Source organism: Pezoporus flaviventris, unplaced genomic scaffold (genome assembly GCF_033815535.1).
Source record: "Pezoporus flaviventris isolate CSIRO_AGI_PZ_B2104156 unplaced genomic scaffold, CSIRO_AGI_Pfla_v1 ptg000001l, whole genome shotgun sequence".
Classification (NCBI taxonomy): domain Eukaryota; kingdom Metazoa; phylum Chordata; class Aves; order Psittaciformes; family Psittacidae; genus Pezoporus; species Pezoporus flaviventris.
In genome coordinates, this window is record NW_026892549.1 from 43,083,342 (window position 1) to 43,098,356 (window position 15,015).

Here is a 15,015-nt window from a genome sequence, read left to right on the forward strand (position 1 = left end):
TCACATTTCTTCCCAAGTACACAGAACTGATCTGCATAGATTCTGCAAGCAATACTAGAGTGAGAATAAATTAGTGATTTATGACACAACATTAAAATTCTTAGGTGTCATGAGATACCCTCTTAGGATTTCTGAAACCACATCTTCCCAGCCTCTTGCAGCTGGCAAAAAAAAAAAATCTGAGCATGGACATCCTTTGTACTTAAAGCTCAAGGCAATTAGCCTTTCAGTTTAGCTAATTTTAAAGAGAGTTGTGCTTTCAGAGGAGCTACAAAGAAGCATTATGTATTACACTGCTGTAGGTGAGAATGTGCAAATCTTTACTCAAAGGAAATAAGCTTTCGTTATCCTAACAAATTAGTGATGGTTACATGAAGCATTCTTTTCCTAAGTGCTGGTCTAAACTTTTGCAATGTCCATTCCTAATTAGTTGATACTTCAAAGAATCACTATGCTGGAAATGCAATTAGACTGCCATTCCTCTATGGATGTGTGCCAGGTAAGCAAAACAGAAAATGTACTTTTAACAACTGACATATGGGCAAAGAGAATGTTCTCCTTTAGCCTTTGGAAATTGTCAAATGAATTATGGAAGACACAGGAACAAATATAAATTTTAACTGGCTTTCTATATAGTTAGATTTTCAAAAAGGTTCATTCAGACGGGGTGGGGAGGGGGTAGGAGGGAGAAGAGAAAGACAGACCAAAGACTCAGCCTTGTGCTGTACACTTCTTAAGGACCTCCTATGGAGAAAAACTATCTATGCAGATGGACCAGCGACGTCTGCATGCACGCATTTGGAGCTGTGGTCTTGCACTGTGGCAAGTATGATTCCATAGTTCCCCACACACCCCCTTTTTTTTTTTTTCCTTTTCCTTCTTTTTTTTTGTGTGTGAATGTTTTATGGCAGAGATGTGGAACTATCCTGAATATGTCTGGAGCATCATTTGAAAGAAACTCACTAGAGCTGCTTTAGAGAAGTCTTATGACCTTTCTTATATTTTTAAATAGTATTTCCTAAACATAGATAAACTATCAAGAGGCATATGGTTTGCACCATCTGGGCAACAAGTACTATTGGGATACTGTGGTGAACAGCATATGCATAGTGCCTTGTGCGCAGTATCCTAGAGTGTTAAAAAAGCACTAGAGACTATTTTGAAGCCAACCTTGAAAAATCCCCCATACACTTAAGGAACCAGTTCTCTTTCAGAAGATGTGCTCCTCCTTCTTTCAGTACAAATCAAAACAGAGAACAGCCATGTTTCATCTTCACCTTATTCTGAAATTCCTCAAGAAGGCATTGTATCCTGCAGTGTTTCCACCTGTCAAACTTTTTATTACCCATCCATACACATCTGATCAACTCTTTGTTATTTCTTTCATCTCTGCTCACAAAGCACATAGAATGTTTTAATTAAAAGTTACAGTAAAAACTGGATGGTTCTGAAAAATACATTTTTATTCCTTGTGACAGATAAAGAACAATCATGGTACACTGACCAAACTGGGTTAAGTAATTTTTTGCCTGTATTTTGATACCAGTTTATCAGTGCAAAGAAGAGGAAGTCAGTTTCCTTGAGAAGTTTTGAATGGTGTAGTATGACAGCCTCTTCACTAACACATTTTAGAGTATTTAACATTTGAACGAGATTCCCTTTAAACTACAAAAACAGATGGCTGTTTCACACCACAAACATTAGCTGTTCTGTACAAGGTAATTCAGAAAACTCAAAACATTCAAGCAGCTAGTGTTTTGCTTTGTTCTACCAGCCTTGAAAATGTCCATACTAAGGAAACTTAAAATTAGGCCTACTGTACTATTTTGTGAGCTCAGTTAAACTGCAGTAAATAATATCACTCTCAATTTGGATTATCACAGACTGCAGTTGCATATGCCTCTGTCTGTAGCTAGCTCTAATTATAAGGTTGATCCTTTCCTCTTTAGTCCCCATACTTACAGACTTCTGACATTTTTTACATTAACAAGAATAGATTTACATATCAATTTATTTGCCAAAGAGATATAACCTCACCTGGCAGAACATATCTGACTGCTGCCGAGAACATTAATCAAGTTTGGAGACCAGAGAGCTACTTTGGATTATGCTTCAAGAAGAACAGATAGTTTTCCAGCATTATTGTAACGTGATTTTGCTTCATAAACCTTTGGACAAGTTGGGGCTTTCTATCTGGGAACCTGTCCTGAAGCCATCACTTATCTTCAGTTAATTTACACTCTACTTTAAGTACTCTTACCTCACTGCAGAAGAAAATCTAGATACCCAAAGTGTCCATCACATGGCTCTATATGTCATCTTGGACTTTTGTCCTCTCCTACCATATGCCTAAATCTATCAGAGAGAACAGACCTAGCAGGAAAATTGATACTCGGCTTCCGTAGTTTTCTCCATCAAGTCTGTTGAATAAATCCATACAACATGTCCAATAACCACACTGAGGTTTTATTCTATTAGGTAACACATAGGACACTAAACCACAGAGGCTGGACTGAAACAAAAAAGGGCCCATAATATCCCAGACATCACTGATTGTCAGTATTGGGTTATATTTACATCTTATTTCACCCAGGAACTCTAGCTTTCTTCAAAGACCTAAACACCAGGTATTCTGTATTTCTAAAGCAACATCTAGGAAGGAGGAAAACGCCCAAAAATATAGACAGACTTAAGTGAGTTCTTTGTTGGTCAAAGCCAGGACTAAAACACGTCATGTGTCAAAATGACAAGCAGCCAGCAAAAACAACCAGTAATAAGAAAAAAAAATAGGTGGGATGCTTTTAAAAGGTTGAACATGTGAAAAGCACAAGTCATTTTAATAGCAAGCCCTAACAAATTAGATCAAAATTTTCAAAAGCTTTATTCAATTAGGTACCTAATTGAATTAATTAATTAATAAAGCTTTAGTATTACTAGTAGTAATGAACAAAGCAAGTTTTCTTAAGCGTATTCCAAATTTTGCCCATTTTCACAATCTGCTCCCTTGAGACTAGGGAACTGTCTTATCAGTTACTAAATTAATAAATAAATTGAATTATATTGTCTCTAAGATAATTTTCTAAATCTCCAGACTTCTGCAAAGTTGCTAGATCAGGTTTTTTACTTGCATCTTTCAAATACTGCATCCAAGTATTCTTTTAAATCAAAGGACTCCTCTTGTATCCCTCCACAGAAAAAAAAAAAAAAAAAAAAAAAAGAGGTACATTGAATAAAACAAAACATGAATTAGATGCATCTCAGCCAGATTTTACAACTTGGAAGAGCTGACAACAAACTTATAAAAGGAAAATGATGTAGAGGACATAGTTTGAACCTGCCTTCAACAATAAAAGGACCGCCAAAAAAAAAAGAAAAATCAGCTGTTTTTAAGAAAAATATATTTCTATATGTTTTAGAATCATCTCTAAAAACATAAGTTAACAATAACCACTGCAAAGCAAATGGGTTTTAACTAGTTAGAGAACTGATACAGGATGTAAAGTATTTCTAGTGAATCGTCTGTTTTAATTATAAAAAAAAGTTTTAGGCATGAATTTGCATGAATAAAGATCAAAACCCACTGACATAATGGGAGATTCCCACAGGGTATTTGTACCTGGCTGCTGCTTTATCTTGCTCGAACATAATCACATTTGAAGGGTAAATAAAGCTTTGATCTCAGGAAGCAAAAATCCTTTTCTACCTTTCTTCAAAATAGAAAGCTCACCTGAGCATAAGAGGAAGACACAGCAGAAAGGTATATTAAACAGCGTCTTGTTCATATAGCCTAAGTCTGACAACGTTAGGAGCTGAATATAAGATATGCTGGAAATCATTAATTCAGGATAAAGCCTGGTAATGCTGCAAAAGAGCCCCTGGACACAAGAGCAAGAACTTTGAGGACTGCGCAAATAATAGCTGGGCATGAACAAAGAGCAACCTACACTCAGAAGCAGTGCAAGACTGAGACACATCAGCTTGCTTTATAGCACTAAGATACAAAGAAAAGAAAATCCTGCTCAAAACTGCAAGCATGATCAGCAGCAGTGAACATCAATCGTAAATCCTAATCCTAGCGGTGCGCCTAAAAAGATGGTCCCAGATCAGTTACCCATAAGAAACTGTCAATGTCCATGTAAACAATTAATTCCCTTTTGGATCTGAAAAATATTGAAAACAAGAGTCCCTTATAGTACAAAGGTAAGGGGACATAGCACATGTTTTGTAGTATTAACTACTTAAGACTTATGTTACAAGAGAATTACCCAGCTTGTAGTGACAGACCATGAGAACAGGCAAATGGATCACCTAGTTTGAAGTTGCCTGGAGGAAAAGACCAGGTTAAAGTTAGCATTGCCTCGAACATAATCCTTCACTTATCATTTTCCTTGTCAAAGGTAACCATGGCTCAGCATATTTTGGGCTGACACTGAACTTGGAGAGGCCTCTGGCAGAGCCAAAGGTACTACCACTCCCTAATTCCTCCTGCCCATACACCAAGCTTGTACAGACCTCTCCTAAACTTGAGTTGCCAGTCACCTCAGGCTTTAAGCAACTGCTGCCTTCAAAATCTGAATACCTATGTTCCACATTAAATTACACAATTCCATTCATAAAAAATGAGGCAGCCTTTTGCTGTTATTTCACACCCTGATACAGAAATAGCACACACATGTGCTTCCATGCTGAAGAGAACCCACACTGCTCTTCCCTGAATTATGAGCCTGCTAGAATGAGTGCATTTGGTTATAGAAATTGACAGACAAACGCTCCTCATTTCATTCCAGCCAGTGCAGCGATACTATTGCATTAATCCAACTTGGGTTTGAACTTTTGGACATAACTCTAACCTTTACATTTTAACCGTAAACTGAAAGGCAGTACTTAAGAATTTGTGTGGGGTAACATTTGGTTTTCTTCACTTTCATTTGTATAAAAATCAGTACACTATTTGTATATCATACTTCTATAACAATGACAAATGACATCTCCAAACAAAACTGGTCTAAATAGTATTTCTCAAGGCATTTATGTCTGGAAGACAGGCTTAGTGCATTGAGCCAGGAACAGAGAGGTTGAAAGGAAGTGGCCTGTGGGTATTCTCACAGTTCACACCTCTGTCTGTGTATCCCCCACCTGGAAGAAGGTAAAATGGGTGTAAAGGTGGGCCAAAACATGTGCATTTCCACTCTTGCATCTGGAATGGAAATCTCCCTTCACCCGTCAAATCAGTCTACACTGTCAAAGCAAGGGCATATTTTCTAGCATGCATTTGTGCTCATTATCAGCATCAGGTATGATCTGAGGCTTCTAAATTTATCTCTGCCACAGTACCTAAGAAACAAAAGAATGGTGCTTTTGTGCCAAAAATCAGTGAAGATTAAAGGTCTGCCAAAATAAGGGCCATTCAATTTCACCATCAAACTGAACAAACTGTGGAAGAATCACCTTACACCCACCCATATTACAGCGATGGACCCAAGGCTTCAGCTTTCGCTGATTAGTGCATAAAGTGAGTTTCTCACAGTGTTGACTGCATACCAACTGCCGTGCTAACAAGCAGTGTCTTCCTTCGGACATTTACAAACATCAGAATGCTTATTCATGACAGTCCCACATATCATCTGCCACCCCAGATGGTGACTGGTGGGATGCTGATTTTGTCCTAAGGCAGTTACCACCCACCAAGATAGTATATGCAGGGCTAAACAAAAAGCATGTCCCATCTGCTGTCAAGTTTATAAGACTTTTTGAGACTTACTAGGTTAAGTTGATTTTAGATCAAACAGGTCAGGAGGCTATAGCTCTCTAAATGCCCAATAAAAGAAGGGTCAGTTGCACTGTAACAGACATGCAGTCAATCACGAGCAAGTTACACTGTGTTACTGGGCTCACCTCTAACACCCTGAGAGCAGCAAAAGATTCTCACTGTCATCAGTGGCAAAAGGCACATAACAGCCCACCAAGAAGCAAGATGAAATTCTGCAGAACTCAGATTTCTTTGGCCTAGAGAAATTTTAGAAATTGTCCTTCTTGCTGACAGGACTTTTTTTCTGCCTCCTTCCTTTGCATCTCTCTACTGCTATCATTGTGACAGCTGTTCTCCATCTTACAATTTCTTGCCCAGCCCCAGCTCTTTTTCTACCCTTTGCGCATGTGCTATCATACATATACAGGAATTAAAAGGCAATTAAAAAACAGCATTAGCATGACATCTGCCTGCTGCACAAACAGCATAAACTCTTACTCACTTCATCTGTCATATCCATTTATAGATGGTTAACAGAGAATACAGCAATTTACCCAGACTGGGGCCATTAAGCACTCAAGCTACATAAAATAATTCTACACATTCTTCTTAAACCATCCAATTAAATCTTTTTTGGTACATTATGAAGATCTAAAGCAAGCAGGGAAAATAGATACATCCACCGGTGCATTTTTCCAAACATTTCTAAATCACCGGGTACATGAAAATCTTTCACTGAGGCACAAGTGTATCAGTTACATCACTGTCTGCACAGATGACCTTAAGCTCACCCCTTAAGAAGTGGAATTTCAAAACATGGCAAAATTTCCTTTAAATCATTAACATCAGAAAAACAGAACACAAAGGAGAGAGATCACGAAGGTCTGTACTGCACAATAATGAGAGACGGGCATTGCAAAGGTCTCTGCAGGGGCCCAACGCTGTAAGACCCCCAGGTTCTACAGCCCACACCAATACAGCTGAATCAGCAGAGATCCTCCTGGAAGCTTGGCAGCAGGTGCTGAAAGAAGATGCCTTCAGCCAGCATGAGCACATCACCTCCTCCAGCATTCTCACCATGTGGGGCAGGGCAGATGAACAGAGCACACTACTCACTTCCAAACTACAGCTTAGCTCCCCTAAGGAAGAGTAGGGGTCATCTAAAGAAAGAAAATCTGGAAAAAAAAGTATATGGAAAGAAAAGGATTTGTCATTCCTCTCCCCCACATAAGCAACCAGAAGCAATGAGAAGCACAAGGTAATATTTCTCCATGCTCCTCAACAAAAAGCTTACTTTCTCTCCTTTAAATGACTGTTAGTACAATTGTCAGTTACTTTAAAACACCCCAGACTGTTTCCTGTACTGCAGCAACCACAAATACCAATCTATTGCAGCTATCTGCAGAACACATGGCTTTAACAAATATCCATGTAATCATAAATTTAATTAAAACTCAATACCATAAGAAAGTTATTTAACACAAAAAGATCTGACAAATAAAATTATACAAGTCACAGTCTTATTCTGCCATCCAGAATACAATTCTGGCATCTCCTTAGAGATAGAAAGTTTTTTTCACCTTTTATTTCACAACTATGACTCTGAAGTCTTCACAGAAATTCATGCATATCACTCCCATAAGAAGTAAAAACATCATTTTGCAAAGGCATAAACTCCTGATGAAAGCAGTCACACTGAAAATGTGTCGTTAATCTCCTCTGAATAAATATAACCTCCAGAAAGATGGGAGTGTGAGCAGAATGTATTTTTTGCACTTGAAAATGCTGAGGTGCACAACAAGAAGCTTTTACTTTAGCATTTACAGCTAAAGTGATCCTTCAGAAGCCCATTTTACTCTCAGGAGATATTTCTCTCCAGTCATTCACTTTTCAAAGCCCTTTACAACTTTAAGATTGCAGTAAAGCTGACTTTTATACCTTATTTCAGTAGATCTCTCTCCCTTGCCTGAGCTGTCACATTCCTTGGAGACATTTGGTGGGGCTTCAACTTCCTAAACATTTTATTAAAAAAAAAAAATATTTTTTGCAATGTGTAGGCAGCTGGCTTCATAATGCGAAATATCCTTGCGATAATTCCTCTAACAGATCTGCTGATTAATGAAGACCTTGCTCTCTCACACTAGCTCACCTAGTGTGTTCTCAAGTTATACTTTTTATACTCTCATTGTTCTCAAGTGATACCTTGCTGAATATCTGATAACTGAACCCGATTTCAAACACACTTACTGCCTTAAAAACCCCAGTGGATTGATTATGCCTCCTGTGGGGACACCACAAACATGACATTTTGAAACATGAAACATTTGGAAAGGTTCACTTAAGAAAAAGTAATTTATCCATCTGATATCTCTTTCACTCCCAACATTTCACTCATCAATTCAGGACTGATAGCTCTCAGAATTATATACTGCATTATTAGGGATTTTTCTTCAGCCTGGCTCATGCAGTCATAAAAATCCCTAGGAATTCTAGCTTTTTAAATATCCTTCTAATCCTTACAGAGATGACTGAAAGCATGAATCCTAAAGGCTCAAAACCTAGAAGGGAATTGAAAAGAAACTGATTTCAATTTTCTTCTAGGACCTGACAAGCCTTTTTAATATTCAGAGATGACAATATTTCTGGCAGCTAGGTAGGAACACTGATGTTCTCTCAGCCATGCACTTGATCAAGTCCAGTACCGCTGCTGTGTTTTATAAGAAACACAAGACCTAAAACAAAAACCTTCAAGTCCTGCCCTTCAGCCCTGGCTGAAGCTCCAACGAAGCTCCTACAATCAGACCTGTATTTGGCCATACAAGATTTTCCAGGGTGATTTCCAGCCACTTGTTCTGGGCCAACACTGGCTGTTGGTTTAATGATTCTCTTTCCCTGGTGTGTGCAATCCGTAAGCACATGAGGAGGCAGGTGTTTCCTCTTCCCCGTGTTCCCACAACCTCCCCTTTCCCTTAGCCTTTATTTTTCAAGACTAAGGAAGTAACCCCATAAAAAACGCCACAAACCGGGACCTCCTTTTCCCTGACCAGAACCCTTCTCTGCAGTCTGTCTCGGTCTGAACTCATCACAAGCAGTAATCAAATCAGTTCCCTGAACTCCAGATGGGAACGCATCAGTTTTGCAATTTCAACATTAACTCTTCCTTATCCCTAAAAAGCAGGAAGGTCTGACATCACTACTTCATTTAACAAAATACTCATATGCAATATACAAATATTTTTTCATTTGTTTACTCATGTTTCATTAGGTATAGCAGTTAAATATCTGGCAAGCATCAGAGTTCTCAGCTATTGTAATTCATTCATTTTATACTAAATGCCCAATTTAATCAGTAACCCAAACTGTCAATTAAATGCCACTTAGTTATTTTCAGATATTTATCAGTTCTTAGCTAAGAGATGAACAAAGAATGCCCAGTTCGACTGTCAGCAGAAACAGACTGTCATATGCCACAGGAAACTACACAAGAAAGCAACTAGAGCTCAGAGATCCCATGAAATATCCTTGAGAAGGAATGTATATTAAGGGCTTGGTTTCCAGAAGAAATACCCAAATATATACAACTGCAAATTTTCCAATTAAATTTTCTACTTGCCCTTGGAAAACCCCATTTTGTAGACAAAGTTTTTTCTAGAAAATTATAAATTTTGTCAAAATGCTATTTTCAGAAATTGCGTAGTCATTAAGTAGCATCATAAGCACTGCCAAACAAGCACTGCAAATGCAAGAATTGAAAGCTTAAGAATTAAGCTCTAAATTTTACAGAAGCAACTTTCAAAGGTTATTTTGTTTGCTAGTGTTTAACATTTAAAGACTTTTCCCCAGATTTAGAGCAGGAAACAAAACTGACACTGAGAAGTTAACTGCGCTAGCAGTTTTGGTTTCCAAACACTTTTAATCAACAACATCTTTAATTCAGAGACCTTTTGTGAACTGGGCTGATACTCTGAAAGTCTCCTCAATCCTGCTCATGTTTTGAACTGGGGAATTGCTCAGATGGTCACTGTAGCAGTGCTAGAGATGATAAATATTTTTCAGGAAATAGGACGATATCCTAATCCCCACTCTTGCCCTTTGATACATGAAAATTCCCTTCTCAAAAATAAACAGAAAGCGCAAACTCAACCTAAAAACCAGGCAACTGAGAGAAAGCAGCGTCTTAAGTGCTAACTCTACAATTAGTGCAACTACAGATGCTACAGCAGATCCCTCAGCTACAGTACAGCTATATCCTGATATTGATCAGGCTCAAGCTCTTGACCTCAAAGATATTCAAGGTCCACACTGTATCATGACAAATTCTCAGAAGAAAGCTATGGGGCAGTCACCATTTGCATCTTCTTGATCTTCTCATGCATACTTGTGGCCCAGGCTTACATTCCTCACACTGCAAAAATTTCCAAAGGTAACTGGAGTGTACAAAGCAATTTCATGTCCACCTTTGAGTTTGTCCAGCTTCATAAATTCCAATGACCAAAAAATTCACACAGCTAATTGCCTAGGGTTTAGCCACATTCAAAAAGGCAAAAACTTGAAGACATTTGTTCTGTCAACACAAGGAACAAAAATTTACAGGTTACTTTATTGTTACCTCCTTTTCTATGCCAAATTTGGGCACCAAAGTTCTTGCACAACAACTTGAGCAACTATGACATGTGACATCATTATATTCCATTGCTACCGCTGGGTATGCATAAATGCACATGCATATAGAAATCATATATGGGCACCTTGTCAGATGCTCTTGCTTTGCCCTTTCCATGAAGCAGTAATAGAACAGTTACCCAGATGCACTAGCCAGTGCTCAAAAAGAGTTTTAACTCTCAAGATAGCACCTGCAGTGTAGTTACCATTTACTGGAAGTCTGGTTTAACCACCTTTTCAGGGAGGAAATTCTTGCATTTCAATAACTAAGCAGTATCTATGACATTTATAACAAAATACATTAAAATAAGAGACTGCATAGGCTTCAAAACCAAGTCAAGGTAGGTCACAAGGCTTTTTGTTATGATTTTCTAAAGGCATTTCAGACTGATGTAACTGCATTCAAGGCCTTCTTTCAACATGCACTGAACAATGTCCTCCCAGTTTTGCAAGTTATTCACCAGTAACTTCTGTGCAAGCTAAGGTTTTTATAAGTGCATTTTGAACTACACTGTAAACCCAAAGGACAAGATCCATACCTACTTACACCTGCTATAGCATTAGGTGTGTCTACACCAAAAGGACAAAACATGACTTAGGTCCTAAGGACTCCATTTTTGCTCTCAAAACAATCTGCAATCTGCAAGTACAGTACACAGGCTGATCTAATGCTTGCTCCTGGCATGACAGCGTATCTTATCTAGATTATCTGAATAAATCCTGAGTAACAACAGAGGACTGGTTTAATCATGCACATTTTTTAGATAGAGATAAGATAAACCAGCATCATTTAAAATAACCTCAACTCTTCTTCCTGTGTCTGACTGCTTGGACCATAAACAATAATTTAGGCCAACTTTATCTGTTTTCTCATTGACCTTCCGAAACAGACTGCTGGACCAGGGAACCACAAAGTTAAATTACTTTCCTTTTGCAGTCACTCATCTGATGCCTTTAACGAACACACACGTTTCAGGGTAGGCACAAATTTGGGAGGAAAATCTAAGAGAGAACCTGAAACTTTGCAAAGTTCTAATTGCAACAACCACCAAAAAAAAAAAAAAAGGTAGCATAGCCTCAGCACTGAAGTCATTAATGAATACAGCCTGCCTAATTTTTCATTTCATGCTCTAAACAATGTTACATTGTACTCCTAAACAGCTGCTACTTCTCACTCTCAAGGTATCATAAATTCATTGTTATGTGATGCAATTTCCATTTTTAAATTACATATAGACACTCTGAAATAAAACACACTACACAGATTCAATAATTTATCACCGGTGTTAAACATTTACTTGCTATTCTTAGGCATTACCATCAGTAAGCGTTCTAGAAACAAGTTCATATGGAACACCAGGGTTTTTTTAAATACTTAACTAGACTTCATAGTATGTTGATGAAAGACATGAACCAGGAAGAACATCAGCTGTTTTTCTTAAACCAAATCACACTAACAATTTAACCTAGCATATTGCAGAACACTGAAATAAACAGCACTAGTTTCCCCAGTGCGCATAAAAATCATAGTGAACTTACTGAAAGTGGAATAGAAATCTAATCAAAGTTGTAACGAACAGTTATGTTTTATAGAGGAATTCAATTAATTTCAAATTAATTCTTGTGCAAAAGAAATAGCTGAGAATAAATAAATCAGTGTCCTAAAACTCTGTGAGTGAACTCGTTTGGGAACTACAGCTGTTGCGCTTTAGAGATTTGGATTAAAATCCATCATTATCTTTCAGTTAATACTCTTTCATCGACCAATCAGCAGTCATATGGTGTTTACCAACCCTGGTCACTTAACCCACTTGAATGGCCTTTGTGCTATAATTTGTACTTCCATACAATCAGATTACTTCTAATCTAAATGATTTGTGTCCTTTATGGAACAGATAAACACTAATCCTAAGGTTCCCAGAACACAGCAAGCCTAAACAGTGCCAGTACAGCATCCACTGCCTGCTGTTTTAATAGCGTATTTCATTCAAGTTGGGAAATATTTGATCATACTGAGCCTGCCTTTTAAATAGTTATTCCAAATTCCTTGTAGAGACAAAGAAGAAAGATTTACCAGGAAACACCACTTTTTACCAAATTATTTCAGAGGAAAAAATATTTATTCTCTAAAAGCAGACTAAGCAAGGAGGATGATTTTAAGACTCCTTGTTCAGAAGGGAGTTAACATATGGTAATGGCTCACAGTCCCCGGTTCTCAGTTTTAAAAAGACCACCTCTTCAGAATGGTTTTCCAAGGATTCAGCAGTTTAAGTGTCCTTAACCATTCCTGTTCTTCAGTTAATGTCAGGTGACACTGGGAAGAAACTGCACTATAGTGCAAGACTAACATCTAATTACATGTAGCAGTAATAGGCTTAGGATCTGATCTCACAAATGCTTCTGCACAGGTGGATCAGTGGGCATACGACAATGTCTCTAGAAAAGGAGGGACTTACGAGTGCAAATATGTTTGTATGATTTGAGCCAGGTACATCAATGTGTCTGTACCTCAAAGAGTCAGAGCTGAGAACAAGAACAGCTGAATAGTTCAGTAGTAACTTCATCGTAAGAGCAAGTATACAAACATCTTTGTAGATAAAGATATTATCAGACTTAGCCTATTATATTCACATATTCACCAACATATATTTCTTACCTAGAAAAATGCGTAACTAAAATTCCAACTCCCTACAAAATATATCATCCTGTAAAATACAACTGATCATATCGCAAGTTAAGCCAAGATGAGCCTACTCAGAATTGCATAAAACATTGCCAAAGGAAAATTAAGATGATGGATGATCTTAATAGCATCTTGTAGCTATTAACTTATGCAAATCTAAACATGTTTACTTACAATACTTCATCACGGGTGCTTATATTTCATATTAACTGAAACTCTTTCCTAGTTGATGACCTAAACTAGGAAGTCCATTTTCTTATGGTATCCCCATTTGTATGCGGAGATGCTCTCATTAGGTGACCTCAGCCCATCCTGTAGCAATGAAGGGGCTAACATAAATGCAGAGAATCAGGAACCACCACCATTGCCAAAATTCTGTTTAACAACTGAGAAACAAGCCTGACGCAAACCTTTAAAAAGCCTCCATCCAGATGAGAGGAATGAGAGAGATCATCTTATATAGCAGGACATACAGTGTGAAGGGGATTGTACTATGAAATTTGCCATTCCGTCAGGGGGTACTTTCAAGATTATTCAGTGAATGACAAGTATACTCCTCACTCTACTCTCGAAATAGTTGATGTACCTTGTACTTTGAGCTAGATCCCTATTACATATTATAAAACAGCCTCCTTGAAAGGTCTAGGAGAAATCACAGCTTGTTTGTTGCAACTTGGGGGAAATCTCAATCTCAGAAGTGCTGGGAAAACTTCTATAATTCACTTCTGGAATTACAAGCTACCACCAAATACACAGTTTAAGAAGACCGATCTACCTTTCCAAGAACAGTACTGTCTGGTTTTCACTAATTTCTCAAGCTCTGCCGCAACCTAAGAAGGTTGTACAGTTCCTTGAACACTGTAATTCTGTCAACCTTAATTGCAATCATGAAGTGAGCACAAACTGCAATTGTAAAATGGCAAATCACAGTTTCTCTGCCACTGGTGCTTGAAAGAATTATAAGAGTCCAGTGCCCAGAAGACAAAGACACAAACACAACAATGACCCACACAGCCTACTTGCACAATCAGACCGACTGCCAGTGCTTGGAGGACATTCAGAAGAGGGTGAGTGTTATTTTTTCCCCCCAGATACCTGAAAATTCCTAACCCAGCTGTTCCAATGACTGCTGGTTCCAAAAGACACTCCGAAACCCACTAACACTGAAGAAATATTTTTGAGTATGAGAAGGTGTTCAGAAACATGAAGGAAGAACTTGTAAATGCTACAGAGCCTAATTAATGACTAAACACCTGGCAATAGCAAAATAGTACTCTCTGTGACCCCCACGATGTGTGCCAGACACTGTCTCCCAACATGGGAGGAGGTAACAGCCTTCACTTACAAACTCAGTAGCTCATGTGTACAGTATCACGTAAACTGCAGAAGTACCACAGAGTTCTTTGAAGATTAGTAACAGTAAGTCCAAACATCGGGGGGGGGGGAGGGAATAAGAAAAAGGATAAACCTACAGATCTCTCAGGATAGACCACAACTCTCAGATGTGAGCCAGCAAAGGCTCTAGCCCTTGTGCCTCCACAGAGAGAGCACTACAGACTAAATAAGGAATGGACACATGCTGGAATATGTAGGAAATTCCTGTAGTTCACAACAGATTCAGAATTACATGTTTGTCCCACACACAAATGCTATAAACAGGTATACCTGTAATGTTACTGCACTCTCAGCAGAAGGTGATAATTCTTGAAATTAAACACAGAAAAATAAATAGGACCTCTCATTCCACTCATCTGTTTCAGATGGCTCTCCCCAGTGGTTACTGAAAGCAGTTGCCCCAAACAGAAACCAAATGATTCTAGAGATCAAAACAAAACTGGTCAGTTCATTTCTGACTTCAATGATATCCCTGATTTTTTTCCCCTCCCCACTCCAGACCACTTCAGTTATTAAGAATCCAGAA

The 15,015-nt window shown here is 38.2% G+C and overlaps 1 protein-coding gene across 5 annotated transcripts in view; it reads right to left on the reverse strand.

Moving 5' to 3' along the window:
- The window catches only part of ZNF385B (zinc finger protein 385B), a 177,624-nt gene that overhangs the window by 146,456 nt on the left and 16,153 nt on the right, over positions 1–15,015 (reverse strand). The window lies entirely within an intron of this gene.